Below are 12,655 nucleotides of genomic sequence, written 5' to 3'. Positions count from 1 at the left end.
TTTTTAAACTCCTTCTTCCTCCTTCCCTCCATACACCATTGTTTCCCTCTAAGAAACCCATTAAAACTCCTCTCTTTAAACCCTCTTAAACTCAAGATAAATTCGGATTTTGGTGCCCTCCCCTTGGCCGAAATTCTTCTATCCTCAAAGCTAGGGTTTTTCTTCTTCATCTTCAAGCTTAAGAGAGACTTCTTGGCTTTGGATAAGTTTCCTCTCAAAACTTTCTTCCCCTTTTTTTTTTGATAAAGATCATAGCTTTTTGTTCTTATAGGTTGGGTTTTGTGGAAAGATAGAAATTTTTTGATGATGGGTTGTGTATGCATGAAGTATTTGGGGGTTTTATGCAAAACTTGCAATATGGCCGAATTTTGGGGGACTTTTATGCAAAAGTGGACTGAAATTTATAGGGGCCTTTATGCAAAATGGGATTGAATTTTTGAGGCTTGGATTTTAGACCCACTTGGCCACAACTTTGAGGGGTGCTTCATGCAAAAAGACCATAAATTATTGAGGGTTTAATGTGCAAATATGAGCCGAAATCTTTTTGGGGGCTTATTTGCAAAATTGGTCGGAGAATTGGGGTGGTGTTCATGTAGTAAAGGACTGAAATTAGGATTTGGATTATATGTCCGTTTGGTCAAAAATTTGAGGGGTGCTTCATGCAAGAGGACCAAAAGTTGTTGAGGGTTTTATGTGCAAACTCGGCTAAATTTTACAAAAAGGGTTTATTTGCAAAATTAACCAAAATTGCGGGGTATTGGGGGTGCTATATGATCAAATATGATGACCATGACCCAACTCGAGCGTGTCCTTGACCCGAATTTAGCCTTGAACACGAGGGGTATTTTGGGTATTTCACCAAAATTTACCGCAAAATGACAATCATTGCTTTGCATGCACGAAATTTGTAGGTTTAATTAGACTTCAACTATAAAATTCTATTTATTCATAGGACTTTAGTTCAAGTTCTTAATTTCCCTTTTAAATTTCGTGTATTCATATCTTGGATTGTACCTGACTTGCTGCTTTTCATTGCAGATTTTCGATGTCTCCACGTCGACCTCGGCCTCCTAGGAGTCGCTCCCGTTCGCAGCCTAGCGAGGAAGAAGTTCCTATAGCATCCTCCCCTCCAGCGGCATCCTTTTTTGGGGGTGAGAATCTTTATTTCTGTATCCCTGATTGATTCCTTCGCGGGTCATTAAGGAAGAACCGACACCCTCCTTCGCGAGGATTGAGGTTTCAGGACATTGGTGGTTCCGTACACCCTCGTTTGGCCCCTTCGCGGGTCATTCGGGAACGGCCGACACCCTCCTTCACGGGGGTTGAGGTTTCAGACTTGTTTTGCTTAGCTAATTCAAGTCTTCTGGTATATTGGGGCGATCTTGTGTCGTCTTACACCTTGTAGTTCGGTGTATGTTACCACGTTATCTACGTGATGATGCATACCGTTCTTCCAGTGTAGGACACTCAAAATTGTCTCTCCAATTACCCCATGAATGATCTTATCTCGCTTTTTTATGAGATGGATTTAATTCATGGATGATTTTCTGACTCTATCCTTGCTTTGTTGCAGTCGATTTCCCCACGGGCAGCCTCCCTCCTCATGCCACTACTGGTTGTAGGGGGGAGTCTTCTCTTCGGCTTCCATCAGGCAGGCTATTGGTCCACTCCCTCAGTTCGACAGAGATCGCTCCGACGAATCCTGTCGTTTGATACGGGATGGGGGGCGTCATTGCTTACGCCAGCTGATTACGGATGCTTCTTTTACTGCGGATTCTGTTTCTACTCAGGCTTTAAAGAAGCCCAGTTTTCTATTCGGAGATCATATTGAGGATCCTGCTAAGTTGATTCTTACCAAGGAGCATTGGCTGAATCTTCATGAAGGAGCTTTCCTGTATATTCCTTCCATTTCTCGTCAGTATTCTTTCACTTGTTTGGAGGGACAAGCCGTAGAGAGACAGATGTCCTGGCATCTTACCGATGATGTTGATCGAGTCCAGTGTGGATATACGTCCCAACATAAGACTCCTGGTTCTATCGGGTATCATTACATCCGCGGTCTTCGACCAGGGATTATGGGTCTTAATACCGCACCCCCAGGCGAGGTATCAGCAGCCGCTCCTACTGTGAAGAACCGTCTGGCTCATCTTGGGAGGATTTAGATGCTATGGTTGGGCTTTCTCACAACCCAAGGCATGGTGGACACGCATGACCAGTTACGTCTTGGGGCGCTGGGAGAAGGATTTGAAGAGCAGCGGATTGTACTCACCTATACGAGCCACCATGTATGGGCTCCCAGTCAGCTGTCGCCATTTCTTAGCATTGTTGGAGACATACATGCCTGACAGTAACACATTCCTGACCAGCGGCGGAGAGTTAGGGTTGGCCTTGCATGAGATGTATCAGGTTTTTGGCCTTCCGATGGGGGACTGTCCATACCAGAGTACTTTCCCTCGAACCAGCAATTGGAGTGGTTGAAGAAGGATACTCCCGATATGCACGATACTCTTTGGGATCTCACCTGCCACTATCATACTTCTCTGATCATGGTTTCTTCTCAGGCAAAGAGGAGAAGGCAGATCAGTCTGAAGCAGTTTGCTGTCTACTTGTTCCAGAACTTGGAGGGTGATTCCAGCGAGCTCATTTGTGAGTTAAATGTTCTGACACCTACCACCGTTAATGAGTTGATGGAGAAGGCTGAGGCTCGTTCTTACACCATTGCCAGTGCTGAGGGAGCTTTTCCTGCAGGAACCAAGTTTCGTTCGTTCCTTCGCCGTGCACAGAAGTCCATTGAGCCTCGGACTTTGCTAGCAGGCTATCTCGCCCTCTGGTTGAAGAAGTGCGTCGTTCCGTATCAGCAGTCAGACGCCTTACGATGTACAACGAGAGCTTCGAGTTCGTAAGAGCTGGGAGTTCTTTAAGTGTTTTCCTCGTTTTTCGGGCCTCTATGGTGATGTGCTGATGGATGAGGAGAAGCCCAGAACTAATCGGACTGCTCTCGACGTTGGTTGTTTCCGCTGGTTGGTGAACATCCGCGTTGGGTATCTCGTTTTTCGGGTGAAGAACCGTTGCCACATAGAGCCTTACCTCCCTAGCCGTTTTGCTCGTCAGTTTGGCTACGACCAACTATATGTTGGGAACCCGAGCCATGGTTTGAAGATTGAAGGAGGGCTTATTGACGGCGTTCGGGCATGGCTATGGACCATGGTGGGTTGTACTGGGGCCCAGTTTGCTCTTCCTTCGTCCAGACGCAAGCCGTTGATCACTTTCCTCAGCTGCAAGTGGTTTCTTTCTGCCAATGAGTCCATAGGTGTGAGGAGTCTTTCAGAGTTGCAGTCTGAGCACTTGGTTCAAGTCACTATGATGGCTGCTCGCAAGGCTGAGCTTGCTGAGAAACAGGGGAAGAAGCCTGCCAAACCTAAGAAGCCTGCCAAACCTTCCCTCTCGAGCAGAGACAGGATGGATGACGATGAAGAGCTCCTTCCTATTGATGATGAGGACGAGACCTCTGAGGAGGAGTATGTGGATATGGACACTGACGCAGAAGAACTTAATGCAGGTTTGTCATGCTCTTTGGCCTTCTTTCTCAATCTCAATTGTTCACTTATCCTGACTCTTATCACCCCAGGTAGGACAGTCGATGTGCAGGAGTCGCTCGCTTCTCATTATGCGAGATCCCGGCATAGTAGCGAGGCTCCTACACAGGTTGAGACGCGTGACAAGTCTATGCACGAACGACCCGTTGGTTCTATGAGGGCTGGTACTCCGAAAAAGAAGAAGACCGCTCATAAACCACACGTTAGTCGGTACCCCTACGGAGTGGGTTTGGGAGACATTGCCGATGGAGAGGAAGGTAATACTTTGTTGTCCTTATTGCTTTAAGATGATTTACCTTTTGGGATTTGTAACCAGGTTTTATGTTTCAGGATACTATGAAGACGGCGAACTTCCACCGGACCCTGTATTCCCTGGTTCTGATAATATGGATAGCTTCATGCAGCAAATGTGCGACGCCATTCGTAACGATTCCATGGATGTCGATACGAACCTTGATACTGAGCAGGTTAATAGCGTTGAGCCCGTCATTCCATGTTCAGGTACATTTAATTCCGATGATACCTTCCTCGAGTAGCATTTAGGAGAGTTAAGGAATTCAGGATTCATTATTTTTCGTACTTCGCTTTCTTTCAGATTACTTGAAGAATCCAAGCGTGGATATTAGAGAAAAGGAATCTTCTGTTCCTGCTGCAGGTACTTTCCCTATCTTCTTGTATATATATCCAACACTTAAATTATTCTGCAGATGTCGCATCAGAGAGGCTCGTTGAGGATGAGGCTTTTCATGATGTAGGTCTCGAGAAACAGGAGTATGTCTCTGCATCAAATTTCTCGGGACCCGATGTTGGATTATTGGTCGACATGCTGGCCGAACAGGCTACCAAAGGAACCGTGGGACCACCCTTTGAGGGTGATACATTCACAGGTATATGTCTGATTCTCTTCATTCTGCCTGGTCTTTTGTCTGACTAACAAAGGATTAATATTGCAGTACCGGTCATTGGGACTAACCCAATATCGATTCCCGGCATATCTAGCTTACCTCGGAGTAACAGACTTGCAGGTACGCATACGATCTAGGGACATCGTGCTCCTTTCTATTTGTCTGACTTTGACTAATAGATGGGTGTAATCATAGGACCAGCCACCAGGACTGATACTCTTATGACTGCTGGCATTCCCCGTGTACCTGAGGATGATGGACCTACAGGTATGTAGATGACCTTATCATCCCGACTCTCCTTATTTGTCTAAATTTTCATTTTGACTAATAAAGAAGTGTAACTATAGGACCAGCCGTTGTGCCTGATGCCACTACAGTTTCTGAGACTGATTTGCCTACAGGTGTTGATATACCCTCCATGACTACTCCTGCCGTTATCTCGGAGCCTGTCAGACCTCAATCCGAGGGGACCTCCACTGGCGTTGGTATGCTCGGAATTTGCCCTTAAGTTTTCTTATTATATTTGATGATCTCTTAGCTTTCCACACCGTTACTTGTAGGATCTCAATCATCTCTATATGAGCATGTTCGCGCCCTCTTGGCCGATACCGATCCAGACAGAGATATTTTCCGTACAGACCTTGGCTTTTTTACCGCCTTTTTTAACGGCATGATCGAGAAACTGCTTCATCAAGGATATTGTTTTGATCAGTTCAGGCGTTCCTTTTCTCGTCACATGATGATGTTTAGAGAAGAAGGATATCCGGAGTTGGCTGATTCCTTCATTGTCGATTTTACTGCTCTGGAGTCGGAGATCTGAGAGTTGAAGGAATTGAAGGCTAATGGAGCTTCTTTCTTCGTGTCCTCTCAGATGGAGCATAGGCTGGTACAGTGGCGCGACCTGAGATCTTCCGTCGACAATGAGCTTCAGTCACATGAGCATTCAGTTGCGCAACTGATGGCTACCGTGGCGAGGAAGGATACAAATAGAGCCGAGTTACTCCACTCTTTGGATTCCGGTCGCGAGGAAGTGGCTAGGTTGAAGGAGGCCTTGAGGCACGCCGATGAGTCCGTTACTATTATTGCAGAAGACCTGGCTGGAGTAGAGCATTCTCGTGGACAGGCCCTCGAGAAGCTAGGATCTACACAGGAGAGATTGATGAAGCTGAAGAATGAAGCCGTGAAGATCTTGAGCAGTTCTGAAGAATCCGTCCGAGCTGGCCTGCAGGCAGAACTTGAGCAGAGTTATATAGATAGGCTTTCTAGTTTAGAGTCTCATGTTCTTAGCCGTCAGCTGCCTTCGGGCTAACGAGCTTTTTATTGTATGCTTTGACTTGATCTATTAATAGAGACTCCGCATTTGATTCCTTCATGATATTTCTTCATTTATTTTAAACCCAGCGATGATAAGATTTACGGGATTTTTGGCAAACCCCCAGCCATCAACGGGTTTGATATGCCTTTACCGATTACCGTTTGAATCGGGCTAGCATGTGAATTATTAAAACCCGTCTCACATGTAACGTTGTGCTAAGAAAATCGCTTTTCCTAGACTTGATGCTATGATTTTGAATACATAGACTTAATCATTTCTTATAGGGAAAAGGTACCCTGCGCCGCGTATTAGACGACGACTTATCCCTTCTTAGGCTTCGGGATAAAATTCCCCAGGTTTAGACCCTGGTGTCTTTTTCAATCGGCGAAAGACGGCAATGTGTATTAGACCATGGACTTTGGGATTTGGCAAACCCCAGCCTTCAACGGGTTTGATGTGGCCTTTACCGATTACCGTTTGAGTCGGGCTAGCAAGCCGGATTGTCTAAATCCGTTCCGCATGTACGTTGTGCTGCAAGAGTGATTCTCTGAGACTTTGTGCTATGATGCCCGGCAACGCGTGTTAGGCGTTGACTCATCCCTACTTAGGATTCGGGATGAAAGTCCCCAGAATTATACTCTGGTGTCTTTTTCAATCGGTGAAAGACTAAACCGGCAACGCGTATTAGGCGTAGACTTATCTCTCTTTAGGAGTTGAGATAAAATTCCCCGTGCACAAAGTGCCCGGATTGGAAATTGAAAATTGTGTCCTTTATCAGAATAAAGACGGACTGGAAAGTGGAAGAGAAAGAATTTTATATTCTATCTCCCGGGACTGAAAAGGAAGAATTTTATATTCTATCTACAGTCGGAAAGGAAACTCGAGGTGGGATCTCCACCCCCAGACTCCGAAAAGATGAAACTAAGAGTGGGATCTCCACTCCGATAATCGGAAAAGTTCAAACGGCCCTAACTTTTATAGAATTGGTCATTTGAATCAAAAGAATCCCTCATTTATTGAGGAGAAAGCCCAATTTCGACCCTAACTTTTATAGGTTTGGTGGAAAAAGGAACAAAGGTGGATTTTCGTTTATCGAAAAGGAATGACTCGGTCTTAGTCCTAACTACTTGTAGGCTTGACTAAGTGAGATCGGGAACAATCCTAACTTTTATAGGTTTGACTGTTCGAATTGAAAGTGGACCTCTCGTTCATGGAAGGAATCGAGAGAGGAATCTGGCTTTGGCCCTAACTTTTATAGGTTTGACCAAGGAAGCAGTGAAAGTGGGAGGTTTGAGATGATCTTACCTTTTACAGGCTTGATCGTTCAATTTGAAATTTGAATGCTAGGCGATCATGACCTGACATGTTGAGTCTGAGAAATGCCAATGACTGGCAGATGGAAATGTTGGTGGATCCACCGTCAATTAGTTTGATCAGTAGATGGTTTGGTGAGGAAAGATTAACCTATCAGAGGATTGGATCTCATCTCACAAAAATAACTCATAAGAGTTAGAGAATTTTGATAATAAGAAGAAACGTTCCAACATTCTGAATTCGAGCAAGAATTTCTTATTCATCACTTCTACAATGATTGGGTTATCCCTAAGAATACTTCATATGATGTTCTTCTGGGAACTTTCCGATACATTGGTTATCCTGAAGATACTAATGATAGTATTTTTTCAGGAACTTGTCATTTATCGGCATCATAAGCCGGTCGCCGTCCTTGGTGACTAAGCGATATGCGCCACTCGAATAGACTGTCTCTATTACGAATGGTCCCTCCCATTTGGGTTCAAATTTGCCCTTCTTTTTGGAGTTAAGGATCATAGGCCGCCTCTCAGCTAGAACCAAATCCCCTTCTTTGAAGCTTCGTTGTCGAACCTTCTTGTCGAAAGCTCGAGAGATTCTGGCTTGGTAGAATTCGATATGTTGTTGAGCTTCTAAACGCTTCTCATCTAGCCTTTCAAGTTCTTCAAGGCGCTTCTGATGTTGCTCTTCGGTTCATCTGGGTTGAAAGAGCGATCCGAAGAGACGGGATTTGAATCTCCAATGGAAGAACAGCTTCACATCCGTATACCAGTGAATACGGGGTTGCTCCCGTCGGTGTGCGCACCGTGGTCCGATAGGCCCATAGAGCCGCGCCAAGCTTGTCATCCCAGTCTCGTTTATTAGTTTTCACGAGTTTTGACAAAATCTTTATGATAGTTTTATTGAAGGCTTCGGCCAATCCATTTGCCGTGGGATTGTAAGCTGTTGACGAGATGTCCTGAATTTTGAACTTTTCACAAAACCTGATGAAGGCGTTGCTGACGAATTGGGGACCGTTGTCATGTATGATTCGTCTCGGGACACCATGCCAGTAGATGATATGATGCTTGATGAATGCAATGACGTTGCTCGTTTTGACTTCTCTAAGAGGAACCGCTTCAGCCCACTTGGAGAAGTAGTCGGCAATCGCCAGGATCAACCGATCACCTTTGACTGACGGGGGATTTATAGGACCGACGATATCCATTCCCCAGGTCTCAAATGGCCATGACGTAACCGAAGGATGCAGATGCTCCGGAGGTTGGTGCATATAATTCGCATGTACTTGACATGCGTGACACTTTCGGGCGTATGTGATTGCATCACTCATCATGAAAGGCCAAAAATATCCCATTCTTCTGATGCGGTCATAAAGCTTGGGGCCAGGTTGGTGTGCGCCACACTCTCCTTCATGTGCCTCTCTAAGAACTTCTTCAGCTTCTTTAGTTGATAAGCACCGTGCTAGCAAGCCATCGTACCCCCTGTGGTATAGCGTTCGATTCTCCGTGTTATAGTAGAATCTTGGTGCTCTTCGTCGGATTGAATCTCTTTCCTTCACGTCTTCCGGTAGTATTCCGTGCAGGACGTAGTCGATGATGGGGAAACGCCAATCTCAGGGTTCAAACTCAACTTGAGTTGAATGTGCTTCCTTGCTATCTTCTTCTTCGCCATCTTCATTGTAGATCGGCACTAGGAGTTGGTGAGTCCTCACTGTAACAAACTGTTCTGTTTCAGGAGGTTGTGCCAGAGATACGGCCAATGCTGCTAACGCATCTGCGTAAGTGTTCTGTAACCGTGGAATATGTTCGATAAAGAATCCTTCAAATGATTCTGCTATCTCTACTGCCATCTTATGATATGGTATTAAATCCGGGCTTCGGACCTCGTACTCTCCCTGAACTTGTTTAACTATCAGTTGAGAATCACCGAAGGCTTCAAGATACTCAACTCCCAGTTCTTTAGCGAAACTGAGTCCTATGAGTAATGCATTATATTCGGCTACGTTATTTGAGCATGGTTCGGTCAACGAATAAGCTCGAGGCATAACGTATTTTCCTGAGGAAACTAAGACAACTCCAACTCCGGAAGAAATCTTAGGACTTTCAGGAGCACTCGCTACATTAGTTGCTCGTGAAGCGCCGTCGAAATACAAACGCCATATTTGCTGGTACGAAGTTGCGTTGACTTCATGGGTCTCATCAGGTAGGTCGTCATATATCTCGGCGGTATCCGTAGTTAGATTAGCTGCCAGGAGGTCACAGATGGCTTGTCCTTTTACCGACTTCTGTTGTTTAAAATGTAAGTCATATTGGGACAAGAGTAAGGCCCATTTTGCTAATCGCCAATTCATGAAAGCTGGTTGAGTCATGAACACCCGGACTGGATTAACTTTAGAGATAACATAAATGGTCTGTCCAACCAGGTAATGCCGGGCGAGGCACTCTCTCTCGATCATGGGATATCGAGATTCAGCGCCTACCATGGTTCGGCTTAAATAATATATTGCCTGCTCATGACCGTTTTCGTCATCTTGTGCAAGTAATGCACTTAATGAGTGGCTCATCGCCTTGACATAAATCAAGAACGGTTTGCCCGATTTCGGTGCGACGAGTACGGGAGATTTTGAGAGATATTCTTTAATACTCTCGAATGCCTTTTGACAAGCGTCATCCCATACAAAAGATACGCCCTTCTTTGTGAGCTTGGAAAATGGTTGACATTTTCCTGAGAGGTTCGAGATGAACCGACGGATATACGCTAACCACCCTTGCAATCCTCTGAGCTCCTTGAGGTTTCTCGGAGGCTGCAATTCATTAATTGCCTTTACCTTATCAGGGTCGATGTGAATATCTTTGGTAGTAACGACAAATCCCAAGAATTTACCACTGGACATTCCGAGGAAAGACTTGGTAGGATTCATTTTCAATTGGTGGGTACGCATCAGATCGAACATCGTCTTCAAGTCTTTGATGTGATCCTTCTTATCGCGACTTTTCACGACCAAATCATCCACATAACATTCGACAGTTTTCCGGAGATGCTCTTGAAAAATCTTTGACATGGCTCGCTGATATGTGGAACCTGCATTTTTTAAGCCGAAGGGCATGACCGTGTAGCAGAAAACACCAAGGGGTGTTCTAAACGCGGTATGCTTTTCATCATCTGGATGCATCTTTATTTGGTTATAACCAGAGAAACCATCCATGAAAGACATCCTCTCGAACCCGCACGTATTGTCGATGATGACATCCGTGATGGGAAGAGGGAAATCATCTTTTGGGCAGGCAGCGTTTCTTCTTGAGGATCGGGACAATATTGGCAAGCCCCTCTGGATGCTGCTCTTCCCTAACGAAGCCCGAGTCAATAAGCTTTTTAACTTCGGTCTCGATTGCTTCCATCATTTGCGGACGAAACCGTCTTTGTTGTTGTTTGACAGGTTTGACATCCGTCTTGATATCGAGACGATGCACTGCTACATTTGGATCGAGCCCTGGCATGTCTTCATAATTCCAGGCAAATACATTAATGTATTCCCTGATAAGAGAGATTAACTCTTCTTTCTCTTCCGGCGGGAGGCTGTCAATAATGAATATAGGCTTCGGATTATCTTCGCTACCCATATTCACTTGGAGTACCTGATCTTCGGTAGGAGGCTCCCTTTGCTCAAACCTGTCGCCGTACTGCATGTTTAGGTGATGAACCCAAGGGTCTTCCCAAGTCGGCATTTGATCATCTTCTTCTGTTGTCACAGGGTCAACCGTAGCCATATTCGACATTAGCTTTTTGAACATTTCACCAAGACTAGTGTCGGAAACCCAAGCCGAAGAGTCAGAAGAATATCCACTTCTAGCTTTGTTAGCGATTTGATCGATGATTTGCCAGCAACACTCATCGTCGGATGAGGAGACATAACCAAGACCTCTTTTGTGGCGATAATAGTCATCGGGTTTTCCTTTTGGTACATAGGTCATTCGAGGTGGAACTCGCGGACCTCGACCAAAGCAAAGACCCTCTCCGAGTGTGAAGTCATACCCATACTTCTCCATTAGATCGTGCGCTTTTGCGTTATATCTAAATAGATGAGGAGCAGGTTTATCTTCATCGTCTTCCTCTTCCAAGAAGTGGTCGGGTATCGGAGCTTCTCTTCCTTTTCCGTAGACGACTTCTTTTCCACCCCCTGTCCCCACGGGAATGACAAGTGTTGCTCCGCACGTATCCTGTACCTGCTTTTTTGTCAGACAAAATGATTGAAGCGGCATATACAAGTCAGGGTTATCATAAAGCTCTTTAGTGACATTATCAAGACACATCGAGTACTCTAAATCATTATTTATTGATAGTTCTTCGGCAAGTTGCCAATTACAACTACTTTCCGATGATTCATCATCGTCAAGATTGATTACAATGGGTACAATGTCATTAAGTACAAAACCACCATCATAATCAAACCCAGCTTCGGTATCAGCTTCATCTCCGCTGTCCGTTCCTTGGGCCGATGATTCAGTATCGGATTCGGCGCCGTATAGAAGGGAATCGGTGAAATAGTTCTCCAATCCCTTAAACGGTTGCTTATCCGCGACCACCGTCTTGACTTCATTATTTGTGTCCACATATTTGAGGCATTGATGAAGAGTTGACGGGACTATAAGATTGTCGTGGATCCAAGGTCGACCCAACAGTAAATTATAGGATGTTTCCGCATCAATCACGTAACAAGTGACTTCTGACTTTAAATCTCCGATCTGGCACTTTATCCGAATCTTTCCCAAGGGTCTGGACCCACTGGTGTTGAATCCGTAGATCGTAGTGCCCGTGGACGCTAGTTTACTTGCCGGTATTCCGAGATTATGCATCAATCGGAATGGCATGATACTCATAGCGGAACCCGGATCGACTTGGATCCGGTTGACAACGCTTGAACCAATGTGGCTGGTGAAATACAGAGGCCAATCATGCTTGGAATTTTTCGTCTGCATGTCTTCTTTGGTGAAAGAGATGCAAGGAAAACGGTGCGCCGCGAGATTACAATGTTGAACTGACGGCTCCGGTTCTTCAGAAGACGGCTTGATTCGAGTCAAGAAAGCTTCAGAGTCGCTCAATGCTTCCTGCAATGCTTTCCTTGTGTCCTTTGAAAGACGCAGTAATTCGTACAGGGTTATCCTGGCTGGTATATTAGCTAACTGCGCCATGATGTCAAAATGAGGCGGAGAGCTTGCACTTCCCGGTTTGTCTCTTCCAATCGGATGATTGAATCGAGACTGCCTCGGGTTCTGGGCTTCTTGGCGTAGAGGCTCCTTCCCCTTCTCCTTTTGCTGGACTTTCTCCACGGCTACAGGTGTTGGGGGAGTTGCGACAATCCCCAGTTCTGCTAACGTCTTGGAGGGAATGGTTTTGGAACAAGACTTACCTTTTCCTTTTGACCTTTTCTTGGAAGAGGTTCCAGACCATTGTTCATCTCCAATCAAATCTGGATGAACCCAAAGAATTTCACCATTCGGGGCTGTGTGCGGTACAAGTCCTTTCTGGTG

This window comes from Asparagus officinalis, chromosome 4 (genome assembly GCF_001876935.1).
Source record: "Asparagus officinalis chromosome 4, Aspof.V1, whole genome shotgun sequence".
Taxonomy (NCBI): domain Eukaryota; kingdom Viridiplantae; phylum Streptophyta; class Magnoliopsida; order Asparagales; family Asparagaceae; genus Asparagus; species Asparagus officinalis.
This window is presented reverse-complemented; position numbering follows the sequence as displayed.